At 42.9% G+C, this 16471-nt stretch overlaps 2 long non-coding RNA genes across 24 annotated transcripts in view; one reads left to right on the forward strand and one right to left on the reverse strand.

Moving 5' to 3' along the window:
- The window catches only part of LOC144322076 (uncharacterized), a 36096-nt gene extending 22851 nt beyond the window's left edge, over window positions 1–13245 (reverse strand). For all 3 annotated transcript variants that reach the window (XR_013387654.1, XR_013387653.1, XR_013387652.1), the window contains exon 1: window positions 12796–13245. This is a non-coding gene — a long non-coding RNA (uncharacterized LOC144322076). The remainder of the gene's footprint in view (window positions 1–12795) is intronic.
- Window positions 12282–16471, forward strand: part of LOC144322075 (uncharacterized) — a 135853-nt gene continuing 131663 nt past the window's right edge. For 20 of the 21 annotated variants that reach the window (XR_013387649.1, XR_013387643.1, XR_013387651.1 and 17 more), the window contains exon 1: window positions 12291–12435. This is a non-coding gene — a long non-coding RNA (uncharacterized LOC144322075). Of the gene's footprint in view, window positions 12436–16471 lie in introns of all 21 variants that reach the window. The other variant, XR_013387630.1, reaches the window with a different exon arrangement.

The following is a 16471-nucleotide window of genomic DNA, read 5'->3' on the forward strand; positions in this document are numbered from 1 at the left end:
CTGGGTGTTATTCTGTATGTTAGTAAATTGAACACCAATAAAAAATAAATTAAAAAAAAAAGTATTGTTTTCTGCCACAGATAAAGATGAAAACAAGAGTATACCCCATGATCTTTTCCTATTCCTGGCAACTAATTCCTGTCTCCATCAGGGTTCCCTAAACACTCTCATGAATTCCAGAAGGGCTGGTATTTGCCAAAGAGAATTATTCTACTTAATACCTAGTCTAACTGATGGTGAATGGGTTGGGCAAAGGGCCCTGTTCTCTGTCAAGTAGTAAGTAGCCCAACAAATCTTTCCCCTAGGTGTTTTACCATCGAATTGCTTTTCCTAAAGGGCTTTTCAGCTGACAGAGGCTGGATGCAACACAGTATTAGCAATAATTTCTGTTGTGTGTGCCACTGTTATATAAGTAGGTTGGAAAAATACAGGCCTATCTCATTTTATTGCAATTCATTCTGTTGTGTTTTTTGCAAATTGAAGGTTCAGGATGTTAGTAGAGAAGTCATTGCAGATGTGGTGGAAAGAGCAAGAGAACTAGAATTAGGGATGGAACCGGAAAATGTGACTGAATTGCTCCCATCTCACAGTAAAATGGATAAGGAGTTGCTTCCTGTGGATGAATAGAGAATGTGGTTTTTAGAGATGGAATCTACTCCCCGTGGAGATGCTGTGAAGATTTTGAAATAACAACAAAAGGATTTAGAATGTGATTTAAATGTAGTTGATCAAGCAGCACCAAGGTTTGAGAGGACTGACTCCAGTTTCAAAAGAAGTTCTACTGTGGGTAAAATGCTATCAAGCAGCATCACATGCTACAGAGAGATAGTATGGAAAGGAAGAGGCATTCAATGTGGCAGGCTTCATTGTTCTCCTATTTTAAGAAATTGCCACAGCCCCCAACCTACAGCAACTTCCACAGTCAGTTAGCTGTCATCAACATCGAGCAAGAGGCTCCAACCAACAAAAATCTTGCCACTGGCTGAAAGTTCAAATGATGGTTAGCATTTTTTTAGTGATGAAGTATTTTTAAATTAAGGTGTGTACATTGGTTTTTTTTACATATAATTCTATCGCACACTTAATAGACTATAGCATAAACATAGCTTTTATACACACCAAGAAACCAAAAAGTTAATTTGACTTGGTTTTTTGGTGACATTTGCTTTATTGCAGAGGCCGGGACCTAACCTGCAGTATCTCCAAGGTATGCCTATTCACTTATTTGCTCATTGGATCCTTATACAAATCCTATGAGATTGGTAAAGCATCCCCAGGGTGACAAAACCAGCAGAAGTCACATGTCTTCCTGGAATCTCAGATAGACCCACCCTGGAAGGTCTCACCTTGGGAGGAAGGGACTTAACTCAAGAACAGTTGTATAAGAAGCTGCCAGACACTGGAACATCATCTTTCTGCTGGAGCAGCCAGAGGGCAGCAGTCAGGCACCTGACCATCTCTTTTTACCTCTGAAGGAGTCTCACATGAGAAACTCTTCTCATGAATGTGTAGAGGTGTGGGCATAGAATGCACACATCAAGGACACGGTGCTAAGTGCATGCAGAGGTATGAGTATTTCACAGAGCCAGTGTCCTGAAGAGATCTGAAATTTTTAATTATCATGTAACCTTTGATCATTTAAAAAATTCCAAATGTCCTCATAGAACTATGCTCCCCTATACCAATCAAATGAGTATAAAAAAGTACAAACCTATAAAATGTTTTCACCAGCATTAAACAAGCATGCAGCGTGATGTAATACATACACTTTAAAAATTGGTGAAAGAGGGCAGCCCTGGTGGCTCAGTGGTTTAGTGCCGCCTGCAGCCTGGGATGTGATCCTGGAGACCCGGGATCAAGTCCCACATTGGGCTTCCTGTAGGGAGCCTGCTTCTCCCTCTGCCTGTGTCTCTGCCTCTCTCTCTCTCTGTGTCTCTATGAATAAATAAAATCTTTTTAAAAATTGGTGAAAGAGAAGATTCTAACACTGTATGTTAGAACATTCTATGTAGGGATCCCTGGGTGGCGCAGTGGTTTGGCGCCTGCCTTTGGCCCAGGGCGCGATCCTGGAGACCCGGGATCGAATCCCACGTCGGGCTCCCTGCATGGAGCCTGCTTCTCCTTCTGCCTGTGTCTCTGCCTCTCTGTCTCTCTCTGTGTGACAATCATGAATAAATAAATAAAATCTTTAAAAAAAAAAAAAGAACATTCTATGTACATGCTAGCAATGAAATACAACCCAATGACCCCTAAAGTCTTTAGCCATAATGAAAAGTCATCAACATCAGAAGCAACCTCCCTAAGACTCCCAAATCAGGGCAAAAGCAGACTGGATGAAGGCCTTTATTTATTTCCCTCTTCAAAGATATTTGGAAACCACTATAGAAAACAGATGAAATGGAGAAAATGGACAATGGGCTAATCACCGAAAGAAGTGAGACCTGCCCTATAAGAAATGTTCAAGAGAGTTCTTCAGCTGAAATGATACTAGACAGCAGCCCAAATCCACATGAAGGAATAAAACACATGGATAAAGGAAACAACATAAGTAAATATAAAAGACAATTAATGAAAGTGAGGAAATTACTGCCAACCTTCCAGAAATAATAAGAATTATAAGAGAACACTATAAACATTTGTGTACCAACAAATTAGACAACCTAGAGGAACTGGACAAATTCCTAGAAACACATACAAGTTCCCATAACTGACTCAGGAAGAAACAGAAAATCTGAACAGACTTATAAGTAGAGATATTGAATTAATAATCCGAAACTTCCAAAATAATCAAAAGCCTCCCAAAATAACCAAAAACCTCCAAAACCTCCCCAAAACCTCCCTTCCTGACTCATTCTGTGAGGCCAGCATTACCCTGAGACCAAACCCAGACAAAGACACCAAAAGAAAAGGGAACTATATAAATCGATATCCCTTATGAACATAGATGTGAAATATTCCATAAAATAGCAAACTAAGTTCAGCAGCATACTAAGAGGACTATATATTCTGACCTAGTAGGATTTATCCCAGGAACACAAATGTAGTTCAATTTTAAAATATTAATAATGTAATACAACATGTGAATTGAATGAATTTAAATAAAGATCATATCAACTAATGCAGAAAATCATTTGACAACATTCAACACACTTTTATGATTAAAAAAACACTCAATGAGGGGATCCCTGGGTGGCTCAGCAGTTTGGCGCCTGCCTTTGGCCTGGGGCGTGATCCTGGAGTACCAGGATCGAGTCCCGCGTCGGGCTCCCTGCATGGAGCCTGCTTCCTCTCTGCCTGTGTCTCTGCCTCTCTCTGTGTCTCTCATTAATAAATAAATAAATAAAATCTTAAAAAAAATAACACTCAATGAACTAGAAATAGAAGGGGATTTCCTCAACATGATAAATGGCATCTATGAAAACACCACAGCAATTAGGCAAGAAAAAGAAAGAAAATGTTTTTTTTTTTTTTTTTTTTTTTTTTTTTTTTTTTTTAAAGATTTTATTTATTTATTCATGATAGTCACAGAGGGAGAGAGAGAGAGAGGCAGAGACACAGGCAGAGGGAGAAGCAGGCTCCATGCACCGGGAGCCCGACGTGGGATTCGATCCCGGGTCTCCAGGATCGCGCCCTGGGCCAAAGGCAGGCGCCAAACCGCTGCGCCACCCAGGGATCCCCAAAAGAAAGAAAATGTATCCAAGTTGAGAATTAAGAAGTAAAGCTACAGTAATCAAAACAGTGTGGTATTGGCAGAATGACAGATCAATGAAACAGAATAGAGTCCAGAAGTAAACCCTCACAGATATAGTCAAAAAAGACGATTGTCAAAAAAGATGATTTTCAAACAAGCAGCCAAGACCATTCTAGGGGTAAGGACAGTCTTCACCAATGATGCTTGGAAAACTGGATGTCTACATGCAAAATAATGAAGGTGAACCTTTACTTAATACCACATGCAAAAATTAACTCAAAATAGATTAAAAACTAAAAATAAGAAGCTAGGGCAGCCCCGGTGGCTCAGCGGTTTAGTACTGCCTTCAGCCCAGGGCGTGATCCTGGAGACCCGGGATCACGTTCCACATCGGGCTCCCTGCATGGAGCCTGCTTCTCCCTCTGCTTGTGTCTATGCCTCTCTTTCTCTCTGTCTCTCTGAATAAATAAATAAAATATTTAAAAAATAAAACAAAAATAAGCTAAAATCCTAATACTTTTTAGAGGAAAATAGATGGGAGAAAGTTTCATTGGATTTAGGAGTGATTTCTTGGATACGACACCAAAAGCACAGGCAACAAAAGAAAAAAAACAGATAAATCGGACTTTATCAAAATTAACTTCTGTTATATATCAATTATATCTGAATAAAGCTGGGGAAAAATGAAAAACTTCTGTGCATCAAACACCATCAAGAGTGAAAGGCAACCCAGAAAATGGGAGAAATCATATATCTATCTACTAAAGTGTTAATATCCAAAATATATAAAGAATTCCTACAGCCAAAAATGTAAAATAAAAAATGGGCAAAGGAATTAAGTAGACATATCATCTAACAAGATATACAAATGGACAACAAGCACATGAAAAGAAGTCCTATTCATTAGGGAGATACAAATCAAAACCACAATAAGAAATCACTTCATACTCATTAGAATGGCCGTTGTTAAAAAGAGAAACAGAAAATAACAAGAATTGGTGAGGATGTGGAGAAATTCAAACAGCTGTGCATTGCTGGTGGCAGTGTAAAATGGTGCAGCTATTATGGAAAATAGTATTATATTTCCTCAAAAAAATCAAACATAGAGTTACCACGTGATCCAGCAATTTTACTTCTAGGTATATAACCAAATGAATTCAAAGCACAGACTCCGACATTTGTATACCTATGTTCATAGAAGAATTTATCTATCTATCTATCTTAGATAATTATATATAATAGGATTATTATATATAAAAGGTGGAGACAACCCAAGTGTCCATCAGAGGATGGGTGGATAAACTATACTGTGTGTGTGTGTGTGTGTGTGTGTGTGTGTGTAATAGAATACTATTCAGTCCTAAAATGAATGAAACTCTGATACATGCTACAACATGGATGAATAATGGTTACTAGGAGCTGAAAGGAAGAGGTAATAGGAGTGATTGTTTCATGGGTACAGAGATTCAGTTTGAGATGACGAAAAAGATCTGGAAATGGATGGTGGTGTTGACCACCCATGTGAATGTACTTAATGCCACTGAGTTGTACACCAAAAAATGGTTAAAATGATTAGTTTTATGACATATATTTTACCACAATAATTAACTTTTTAAAAGAATTGCTCATGGGTAATGGCAATAAAAATTCTCAAGTATTCAATTTAAGTAGTAAGGTACTCATGAATCCTTTTTGAGAGAAACTATTTAAAAGTGAAGTCTAAGCCCCTAATAAATGAATCCATTTGCAATTCATATAACAAAGAACTAATTAACCTAATATAAAAAGATCTCCTACAAATAAATAGGGGAAAAAATCATCAACCCCAATTAAAAAAATGGATAAGAGGCATAAACAATATACAGAGGTTGAAATACAGATGATTTTTAAACATATGAAAAGATTCTGTGCTTCACTTCTAATAAGAGAAATACAAATGAAAAAAATATTGAGGTATCATTTTCACTTAACCATCCATCCTCTTCTCTGTAGAAATGCAAAGAAAAATGTACAGAATATTTTCCTAATATTAGTAGCAATACTTTTTAGATGGTAAGATTTGGAGGAACTTTTAAGGCATTTATTGTACTTTCTATGGTGTCTGTGTTCCTTACAATGAGCATGTATATGTTTTGAAGTGGTTTTTAGTTAAAAAATAAAACCAGAAGTAAATATGCAAGATGACAATAAAGACGAATTATTTTCTTCTGTGTATTTTTCAGTATTTTTTAAAACTCCCTCAACCTTTTCCCAAATCGTCACAGATTTTTAATTTTGATTTCTGATATAACACACTCCCAGTTTTACATGTCTTTGACACTCCTACCACCATCCTTCATCTCTGATTTCCCAATGCTACTCATGTTCAGCATTCACCTCCAGCACATCCTCTTCCTTGGAAGCCCTATAGGGTATACAAGTGCCCACACCTGGAACAGATGTGTGGTCCAGGTCATCCAAAAGTAGCTTACTACCTCAATAACTTTAGGCAAGTCACTTTATGTTTCTGAGACTCAGTTTCCTCATCTACAAAATAAATGACCTGTCTTATTAGAGTATTAAAGATTTTATTTTTTAAGTCATCTTTACACCCAACATGGGGCTCAAACACACAACCCGGAGATCAAGAGTCATACGCTCCACCAACTGAGCCAGCCAAGTTCCCCTCACTGGGGTTTTAAAAGGATTAAATTAGGGCTCCTGGGTGGCTTAGTCAGTTAAGCGTCTGTTTGCAGCTCAGGTCATAATCCCAGGGTCCTGGGATGGAGCCCCACATTGTGTGTGTGTAGGGGGTCCCTGCTCAGTGGAGGGAGCTTCTCCCTCAACTGCTCCCCCTGCTTGTGTTCTCTGTGTCAAATAAATAAAGCTTTTAAAAATTAAAAAATAAAAAGATTAAATTAGCATGTAAAGTCCTTAACAATACTAAATTTGTGTTGACAATAATAATATTCCTATTCTTCCAGACCTCCCTAAGGCAATTACTAACTCTACAAATAATTAGTCCTTTTTATGTTCTCTTTGGTTCCATCAGGGAAATTATAACTACCTTTGGGAGAAATATTTTTACTTATCCATCCCTTAATGAAAGCCAGAGCCCTTGGGGAAATGTACCTCATGATGCCCACACCTCCTTCTTTCTTTTTTTAGTCCAAGCAGACTAATGGTATCTAGGCTTCTGGCAAACTCACCTACTGTCAGCCATCACACTTCACAGCGAGATGGGCTGGGCTGTCTGGGGTCTTCAATTAGTGAAAGAAATGTTGTTTGACTTATGAGAGAACTCAGGGTTCAAATACTCCTATAGTAGTCATGTTTTGTGTCTAAGCCTGATTTAGTAGATGAACCAATGTTGGACTTGAACATATCTCACCTTTCACAGGTGATTCACTCAGACAGGCTGCCGGGGACTGCAATCTTCATGACAGGCTCATCCTCTGCCAACCTCTCGAAGGGCAGACAGAAGTCAAAGCAAGAGTGTCTTTGGGAGTACTAGCTTCTTTTCCCCACAGAAAGATTCCCATCTGTGTTGCCAAATTTGTAAGTCTTTTCTTCTAGGAACACTTAGGAAAGACTATTCCTTTTTCACAGGAAACCAGGGCCACCCAAAGCAAAATTACTTAAATCTGGCTGTTCAAGAACAATTGGTCTCTCACTTTCTATTTGTTTACTTTTTTCTCCTTAAGAAAGTTAAGGGATATTTTTGCTACGTGTAGGTTGTATTTTTCTAGAGGCAAACAGTTTTCATTTTGAGTTTTAAACTGGGGTTTGGAGATTGTCCATGGAACAAACATTTTACAAAGCAGATCAGATACTAGCTCAGACGGAGGACATAGTTGATAGTTTAGTAGCAAAGCACAAATACATCTTATGAGTGGGAAAGTGGACATGAGATTCCCTGCCCACCTGACACCTCACCCAAGATGTACAGAATCTAAGTCCTGCAAAATGTGAGCCTTTTCTAAAATTCTCCAGCTCAATGAAGGGCAGCACTGTGTCAGTTTGGGTCCCCTTAGAGCACATGCCAAGATGGAATTAAACATGCAAGAGCTTATTGAGGAAAATGTTCATGAAAGGTAAAGAGGTGAAGGGGCAAGAGTAGGCAGAGAGAGACTCAGATCATGATGCAGGTCTATCCCCTCTGAAAAGGGAGAGAGAAAGGAAGAGAATTAGGCAGGAAGGGCTTCAGGCTACAGATTGGTTCTGAGAAATTGTTGACCACACTGATTGGAAGCCCCACAGAACAGATTGCATGTTAGACTGAGTCCCACGTTGGGCAGAAATGGCCTGGCTCTGGTACCCCCACCGAGTTCATTCATTGTCTGGGAGAAGCCAGAGAGTGTGTAGCCTTGTGTGTATGCTGCAGCAAATCTAAAGGGGTAGCAGAGACAGAGGCAGGGAGAGAAGCAGGCTCCCTATGGGGAGCCTGATGCTGAACTCCATCCCAGGAACCTGGGATCATGACCTGATCCAAAGGCAGACGCTCAACCACTGAGCCACCCAGGTGCCCCTGTAGAAGGTTCTCTTGAAGACTGATCTGAGTAGCTATGCATTTGGCACATTCATTCATTCAGTTATGCAACCTGCAAGTCATGCCTGATATCTTCTTCTCCCTTATCTCTAAGACCCAGTCTACTGGCAAGATCTTAACCATCTCACCTCCTAAATATCTCTCACATCTGTCCGTTTCTCTGTATCTCCTCCACCACTACCACTGTCATATTGTTCCCAACCATCTTTCAATCTACTCACCACACAGCATATAGAGCAGGGTTTTTATGTTTAAAAAAAAAATTTTTTTAAGATTTTGTATTTAAGTAATCTCTCCACCCAATGTGGGGCTCAAACTTATCACCCTGAGATCAAGAGTCACAGGCTTTAGCAACTGAGCCAACCAGGTACCCCAGAGCCATCTTTCTACAATATAAGTTAGATCTGCTTAAACAACATCAATGTTCATAGGATAAGGACGTAAATCCTTAGCATGACCTTCAAGGCCCTACCTGTGTCAGTTTTTGCCTTACTCTTCAGTCTGTGGACTTGGGTTGTCCTTACTCTCTCTGCTCCACTGACCCTCTGAGCATCAGATAGCATTAAATCTAACCTCCTTCCAATTCCCCAAATGCTCCAAATTCTTTCCTGCCTCAGGAGCCTTGCACATGTTGTTCCTTCTACCAATTATCTCTTCTCCAATTCCATGCCCCTTTACCCAGTTAACTAATCCTCATTACTTAGCTACCAATTCAGATATAGTTTCTTCTGGAAAACCTTCTCTGACCTTTACACAAGTTTGAATCCTTTGTAATTCCATTTTATCATGAATTAAATGCACTTTGTAGCAATTAGGATGGGATTCTGTATTTGATTATCTGACTGATACCTCACCAGAAAGTGTGTTTCCTTATGGCAGAGACTATGTCCATTTTTGCTCATTATTGCAGTATTAGCAGAGTGGGGGCAGTTTGCAGTCGCAACAAAATATTTGTTGGATAAAGAAAGTATCTAAAAGGTTATTTGGCATCTTTTCCCCTTTTATTTGAATCACACTCCATATGTTTTCTTTTCTAACCAGTGCATTCTATTTATATTGTTCTCCAGCTGTGTTTCATGATCTCCACCTAGGTCTACTTCCACCCTTCGCCCATGGTAAAATCTTTGAGAGTTGGCCTTGGACTTGTGATTTTTCAAGTTTTCCTTGAGAAGCATTGCAGGCCAGAATAAAGTGCTTGTTGCAGAATTTGCTGTGGCACAAGATTTTATTCTAGAGCTAAAGGTCAGGGATGTAGGAAGGAAAAGAAAGTAAGTTGCTTCCAAAGCTTTGGGATACAAAGTTGCCTTTGAAAGTTGAATTATAAATCAAACCAATCAGAGCAAAGATACAGAACATGCCTCCTGAAAGAGAAATAAGGACTCCAGGACCTACAAGTCCTAACAGTACTGTTTACTCAGTAAGGCCTTGCTCTATCTAAAAAAGAAATGTGTTCATCTAAGGAGGAACAACCCTGGTAGCATAATAAGGAGAACCTAGGTAACAGAGTGTCTGCTGGCCACCATCCCCAGGAGACAGGCTGGCCGGGACTGCAGGAATGAGTGGCCAATCCTCACAACAGCTTGTTTGACCTCTGGTGTGAAGGAAGATGCACCAGGCTCCCGAAGGCTGATACCATTAAACATTTAAATCAGATAATTCACTCTTCTGCTTCCAACTTCAAGCTCGTCAAGCCACCTTCCAACAATTAGGTTCCAAGTTATACACTTAAGAGAGTGCATTCACGAGACAAATTCCAGTCTCATGTTCCTGACTATTTTGCTTCTAACAGTCATGGTTAAGCTCCATCAGATGGCCTTCATTTGAACCCTGACTCCCACTTACATACTGTACATACTAACCTTGGGAATTTCCTTCATCTTTTTTACCCCAACTGAAAAAAAGATCACAACATACCACATGATTACAGGGAGAATTAAAGGGAGCAATGCATGTAGTGTACTTAGCAGAGAGTTTAGCAAACAGTGAATGAAATCAATAAGTTTGCATTCTGATTTTATACAACGTAGATTTTTAAATCAACACTGGAATACTGAAAAGATGAAATTGTGGATCCCACGGGATCAAAGACCAAATCTGGACTGTGTGAAATCACCAAGATGATAGACTAGAGGCTAGCCTTTCACCTCCTGGCACCTCTCTGGTCACATGTATAACATCTGTAAAAGGAAACCAGAATGTGGCTTTACATTCCTACATCTCTACCTCTCTTTTCCTAACCCTCATCTCCCAGACATACTTTTTATGAAGAAACATATTTATCTCTCTTTTGTTCTCATGGGATCAAGAATGATTGTCCCATCACAAGGAAGAGCTCCAAGGCTTCCCTTGGTTGTTGTTGTTGTTGTTTTTCCTTTTTCCTTCATGCTATAGACCAAAAGCATCATCTCCTGGAGGGGGAAATACGGGCTCTTGTTTATCTAAGGTTGCTATTTGGCCTGCCCCACTTCCCCATGTGCTCTTCTTTCTTTTTCTTTTTCTTTTTTTTTTTTTTTAAGATTTTTACTTATTTATTCATGAGAGACACAGACAGAGAGAGAGAGAGGCAGAGACTCAGGCAAAGAGAAAAGCAGGCTCCATGCAGGGAGCCCGACATGGGACTCAGGACTCGATCCCAGGTCTCCAGGATCACGTCCTGGGCCAAAGGCAGGTGCTAAACCTCTGAGCCACCCAGGTATCCCTTCCCCACCTGCTCGTGAGGAGAATACTGCAGTTATACTTAGAAAGCCACAACATCAGTCACAGATCTAGGCTTCCATCACGCAGGGAATGTGTCTGAATTTCAAACAGGCAAGCCAAAGTGACTCTGCCAAGATTAGGCAGTTAATTCTGCTTTTCTGTTCGTTATCAGACCGCTCTATCACAAAAATGAGCAAACACACAGATGGCAAATTTTGTTTGGAGTATGTATGAAGCCTCATGAATGTTTTCCAAGTAGAAATGTATTTTCAGATCTCAGTGACTGATGCTGGACAGAGCTGTAGGGACTTTGTTCAAACTTCAATATTGGAGTAGTGTTCTACTTTAACAGAACTTGATCCAGTGTCATAATTATAGGGGCTAGTTGTCAAGTGAGATGTGAGGTGTCTTCCAAAAAGACTGCAGTGCCTCCTCAGCCCCTCTAAGTCAAGATAACACGGTCTAAACTTTGAAAGCTATCTTATTCTCCTGGAGATCTCCACTTTTATCAACTAACATTAGAGAATGACTTGGTGGCTGCCCTCAAAGAACCCACCTAGAGCCTAAGAGAAAACGCCAAGTATTTCTCCCTGATATCGTTTCGTGTAATTCCTACAACCTTGAGGTAGGTGTGGTTATCCTCATTTTACCGGGAAAGAAACGAAGACTAAGGGAGGAAATATCCCGCCCAAAATCACACAGCCAGTAAGGGACAAGTTCAGGGCTCTCTAAATCCTGGGTGGGGTATTAATGGGCACCAATTCGAGCAGGGAGTCCGAATCGTAAGCTTGCTGTTCAGTTTTTCTTATCAAATGACGTGACCCGTATTTCACTGAAACTCTTGGCTTTTGATGTTTCGGCTGCCCGAGGATGAAGCGTCTGGAACCTCGCGGTCACGGTCCAGGCCAGGCCGTTGCAAGCCACGGTGCAGACAGGTGCAGACAGCCGGGCGGAGGGCCCAGTGCGCATGCCCGGGTCTGGGGGACACGCCGAGCCCTGGGGTCTGCGAACAAAACCTGCCCCGGCCGGCCCAGCGCTCCAACCCGGGGCCCCGCCAGGCCCAAGCAGGGCAGGCGCCGGCCGAGGGGCGACGGGGGAAGCAGCCCTGGGCCGAGGCGCGGGGCCGCACGAGGGCACGCCGGGGGCCTCTCCCCTGCCGCCCCCCCCCCCCCGCCCGGCCGGGCCTCGCGCCGCGGAGCTGTGCCCGGGGCTCCCGCCGCCTCCCGCCGCCTCCCGCCGCCCCCCGCCGCCTCCCGCGTGCAGGCCCGAGGCCCGAGGCCCGAGGCCCGAGCCCCCGCCTCCGGCCGCCAGCCCGCGCTCCGCGTGCACCGCGCTCGGCCGCGGGCCCGCCTCTCGGCCGATTTCGCTTTCGCTTTCCTGCAGCCGTCGCGGAGGAAAATGAAAGTGACCGTGGCCGCGGCTCGGAGCGGCGCGGTGCGGTCCGGGCGAGGGGCGCAGCGAGCTGAGGCGGCGGCCTGCGTGGAGCCCGCGAGCTGGGGCCGCGGCCCGCACCGGCGAGGTAAGCGCAGCCCCTCGGCGGCCGCCTCGCGGGCTCCGCCTTGCGGACCGGGCGGGCGGGACGCCAGGCAGCCGGGTGACGCGGGCCGGGCCGGGCGGGGCTCCCGCCGCGGGGCTGGGGGCGCCTGCGTGGCCCCGGCTCAGCCTGGCGTGCCAGGGCCCGGGAGCTGGAGCCCAGGGCGCACGCGACCCGCAGGCCGGGCGCCGGTCCCAGCACGGCTCCCTTTCTGCGCAACGCCACCCACCCCCACCCGCGACCGGCTTTCAGCAGAAATCCAAGTGGGAGGACGCGTGGACAACGCTGAGCAGAGGGCCTCACCTGAGCTCAGCGAGGAGGAACTCGTGCTTTACCCCCTCTTACCTCTGAGACTCTTCTCCATTTGGCTCCACTCCTCCTGCAGTCGGCCTTTCTGCGTTTTACAGATTGGGTGCCCTTGAGCGTACTTGGGGTGCCTTCCTACCTACCGTTCCCTGAAGTGGCAAGCCTGCAGCTCGCCTCTCTCGGTCCTAGGCACGGACATCAGCTAGTCCAGGATGTCTCCCTCTCCCCAAGGCCCTGCCCATGAGAAGACAGGAGCTTACTCTGCAGAGTCCAACCCACCCACCCACCCCCTAACTGGGGGTCGCCAAAATGGTCAGGGATGGGTGCGCTCAGGGACCGAGTCCTTCCCAGACCAGGAATCTTCCGGGCCACTGCATCTGCCAGCAGAAGGGTGAAACAGAAGTGCTCTCTCTGGTCTTTGCCATTGGTCACATACACACTAATTCAGTGGTGGTATTCGAGAATTGGGCTCCACCCAAGGCTGGGGAGACAACCCCTTTGCAAAGAGAAAAACATCATATATGTGTGTATGTGTGTATGCAAATTGCCCACATGGCCAGCTCTGTGGAACAAGCATACTGGGTAGAAGACACTAAATGTTGAAAGTAAGGTGACTAAATCTGCAGGTACTTGAATTACATTTCTTGGTAGCCAATACCAAGAACCCCCTTTGAATCAACTTTTGTCTCAATAACACTGAATTCAGCCTAATCACACAGATCTGATCCTAAGGCCTGTTACTGAATCAAAACTTGAATGATCTTAACTTTGAGAATAGCCATCTGAATTTCACAACAATGATATAGGATACTAATTTTTAAAACATGGAGTCCCTCCTCTGCCCTGCTCTGGTGCCCTGTTGAGTATTCATTGCATGTAGAAAATACAGCCTTTATCATGAGCCAGAAAATTAGATTCTTTGATTCAGTGAATTATTCCTTTTCTTTGGAATTCACTAATGTCCTCTTCTCTCTTCCTTCTATTACCTAAACTTGAACAGTAGTGGACACTTCTCTCCTTTTACTCCCCAGCTTCAGTCTGCACGGGGAGGAAGAGGTGGTGTAGTGGAGACACCATGCACTCCATTTCTACCACCCTGGGTTCTTGCTTCCATGTTCCAGAAAAGGGAATTACTTAGTGGAAAACCAAGCAAACCCCTGTCTTTCCTGCTGCCTTCTTTTCTCCATAACATTATGATTTACTGATTTAGTCCCCAACGTGTGATGGGTTGTCTTATATTTTTCACTAAAAAGTGGTGCATGGGAATTTCTTTGTTTTCCTTAGTATCTAAGGTCTACCAAATTGAACTGCTTATATGCCTTAGTTCATGGCACACTACTCCTTGCTCCATTTAGAGTCTCTCTTTCATTTTGTTTTATTTTGTTATTTCCTCCCTTCATATTCCAGTTCTCTGTCAACACCCTCCTCCCTGCACACACAAACAGGCAGCCGTGCTGGCATATTTGTTTGTTCTTCTAAACTACCTCTCATTATATCTTCTTAGCACATGTGTATCTTTAAAACATATGTCACGTTTTGCTTTGTTACACTTACCAAAATAAATATTTTTATGTTAGGGGTGCATGGATGGCTATGTTGGTTAAGGTTAAATGTCCACCCTCAGCTCAGGTCATGATCTGAGGGTCCTGGGATTGAGCCCTCAGGGCTGGCTCCACACTGATCGGAGAGCCTGCTTCTTTCTCTCCCTTTGCCACTCCCCCTGCTTGTGCTCTCTTTCTCAAATAAAATCTTTAAACAAGAAAATACTTTCTTTGGGTAACTGGCTGATGGGCACTGAGGAGGGCACTTGATGGAATGAGCACTGGTCGTTATATGTTGGCAAGTTGGACTTCAATAAAAACAAATGTAAAAAAAATACTTTCATGCTATATAGCTCATACTGCTTTTCCCCTCCCCCATTACGTTTTTTTTTAAGATTTATTTATTTATTTATGATAGACAGAGAGAGAGAGAGGCAGAGACACAGGAGGAGGGAGAAGCAGGCTCCACGCCGGGAGCCCAATGCGGGACTCGATCCCGGGACTCCAGGATCACGCCCTGGGCCAAAGGCAGGCGCCAAACCGCTGAGCCACCCAGGGATCCCCCCCCCCCATTACGTTTTTGAGTCAAACCATATTGCTATATATATGTAAGTCTAATTCATTACTCTTGGCTGTTGCATAGTTTTATATCAAAAGTATACAACACAAATACTTAACCAGCCTCCTGGGAATACACTGAGGTGGCCTGTAACTCCTTACTTACAGGATCAGTGCTGCACCAAACATCCTTTTGGGTGTCTCCCTGCGTCTTGTGCAAGAATTTTCTTTTTAATAGACAGATAGGAGATTGCTGGTTCTAGGATACTTGTGGAACGTCTTTCACTAAAAATTGTGCAGCAGAATGGCTTCATCAGTTTCCTCCCACCAGGAGCATATCAGGAGTCTCTTTTCCAACATCTGCTGGCACTTACTACTGGCTAATTTACGAATTTCTGTCAAAACTGGTAGGTTAAAGCAGTACTCCATTTCTGCTTTAATTGAGCATCTCATCATACTGTTTTGCCATTTTTGTGAACTGCTTTTCCATCTATCCATCTGATCTGCCCCTCTTTTCTTTCAGGTTTCTGGTATTTTTCTATATGGGGTTTGCATTTTGTTCCTATTGGCGTCCTTACATGTTAAAAATGTTAGATCTCTGTTAGATGTGGATATTTTAAGTCTTCCCCCCATCTTGTCACCTGTTAACCTCATTTATGGTCTCCTTTTTATGATTACTCATAACTTTATTGAGGTGTAATTTATATACCATAAGATTCACCTTTTTAAAGTAGTTCACTGGTTTGTAGTATATTTTACTGAATGAGTATCACTGTAATCTAATTTTAGAGCACTTTTTTTTTATTGGAGTTCGATTTGCCAACACATAGCATAACACCCAGTGCTCATCCCATCAAGTGCCCCCCTCAGTGCCTGTCACCCAGTCACCCCATCCCCCCGCCCACCTCCCCTTCCACTACCGCTTGTTTGCTTCCCAGAGTAAGGAATCTCTCATGTTCTGTCTCCCTCACTGATATTTCCCACTCATTTTCTCTCCTTTCCCCTTTATTCCCTTTCATTATTTTTTATATTCCCCAAATGAATGAGATCACATAATGTTTGTCTTTCTCTGATTGACTTATTTCACTCAGCATAATATAGAGCACTTGGAAAAAAAAAAAAGGATTTTGTTTATTTATGCACGAGAGACACAGAGACATAGGCAGAGGGAGAAGCAGGTTCCCTGTAGGGAGCCCGGTATGGGACTTGATCCTGGAACTGAGCCGAGGGCAGACGCTCAACTGCTGAGCCACCCAGGTCCTCCTAATTTTAGAATATTCTTATTACTCCGTTAGTAGTCACTCTCCACTTTCATTATGCCGCTCCCCAGCCCTAGGCAACCACTAATCTACTTCTTGTCTCTTTTCATTTCCCTGCTTCTGGATGTTTCATACAAATGGGATTATACAACATGTGTTTGTTGTGACTGACTCTTTTGTTTAACATAGTGTTTTGTCTGTTTATCCAGATTATAGCATACATCAGTAGGTTGTTTCTTGCTAATGCCCAATAATATTCCATCATAAGGGTATACTGCATTTTGTTTATCCATTCATCAGTTGATGCACATTTAGATTGTTTCTACTTTGGGGCAATTATGAATATTGCTTCTGTGA

The sequence above is a fragment of the Canis aureus genome, chromosome 10 (genome assembly GCF_053574225.1).
Source record: "Canis aureus isolate CA01 chromosome 10, VMU_Caureus_v.1.0, whole genome shotgun sequence".
NCBI lineage: Eukaryota > Metazoa > Chordata > Mammalia > Carnivora > Canidae > Canis > Canis aureus.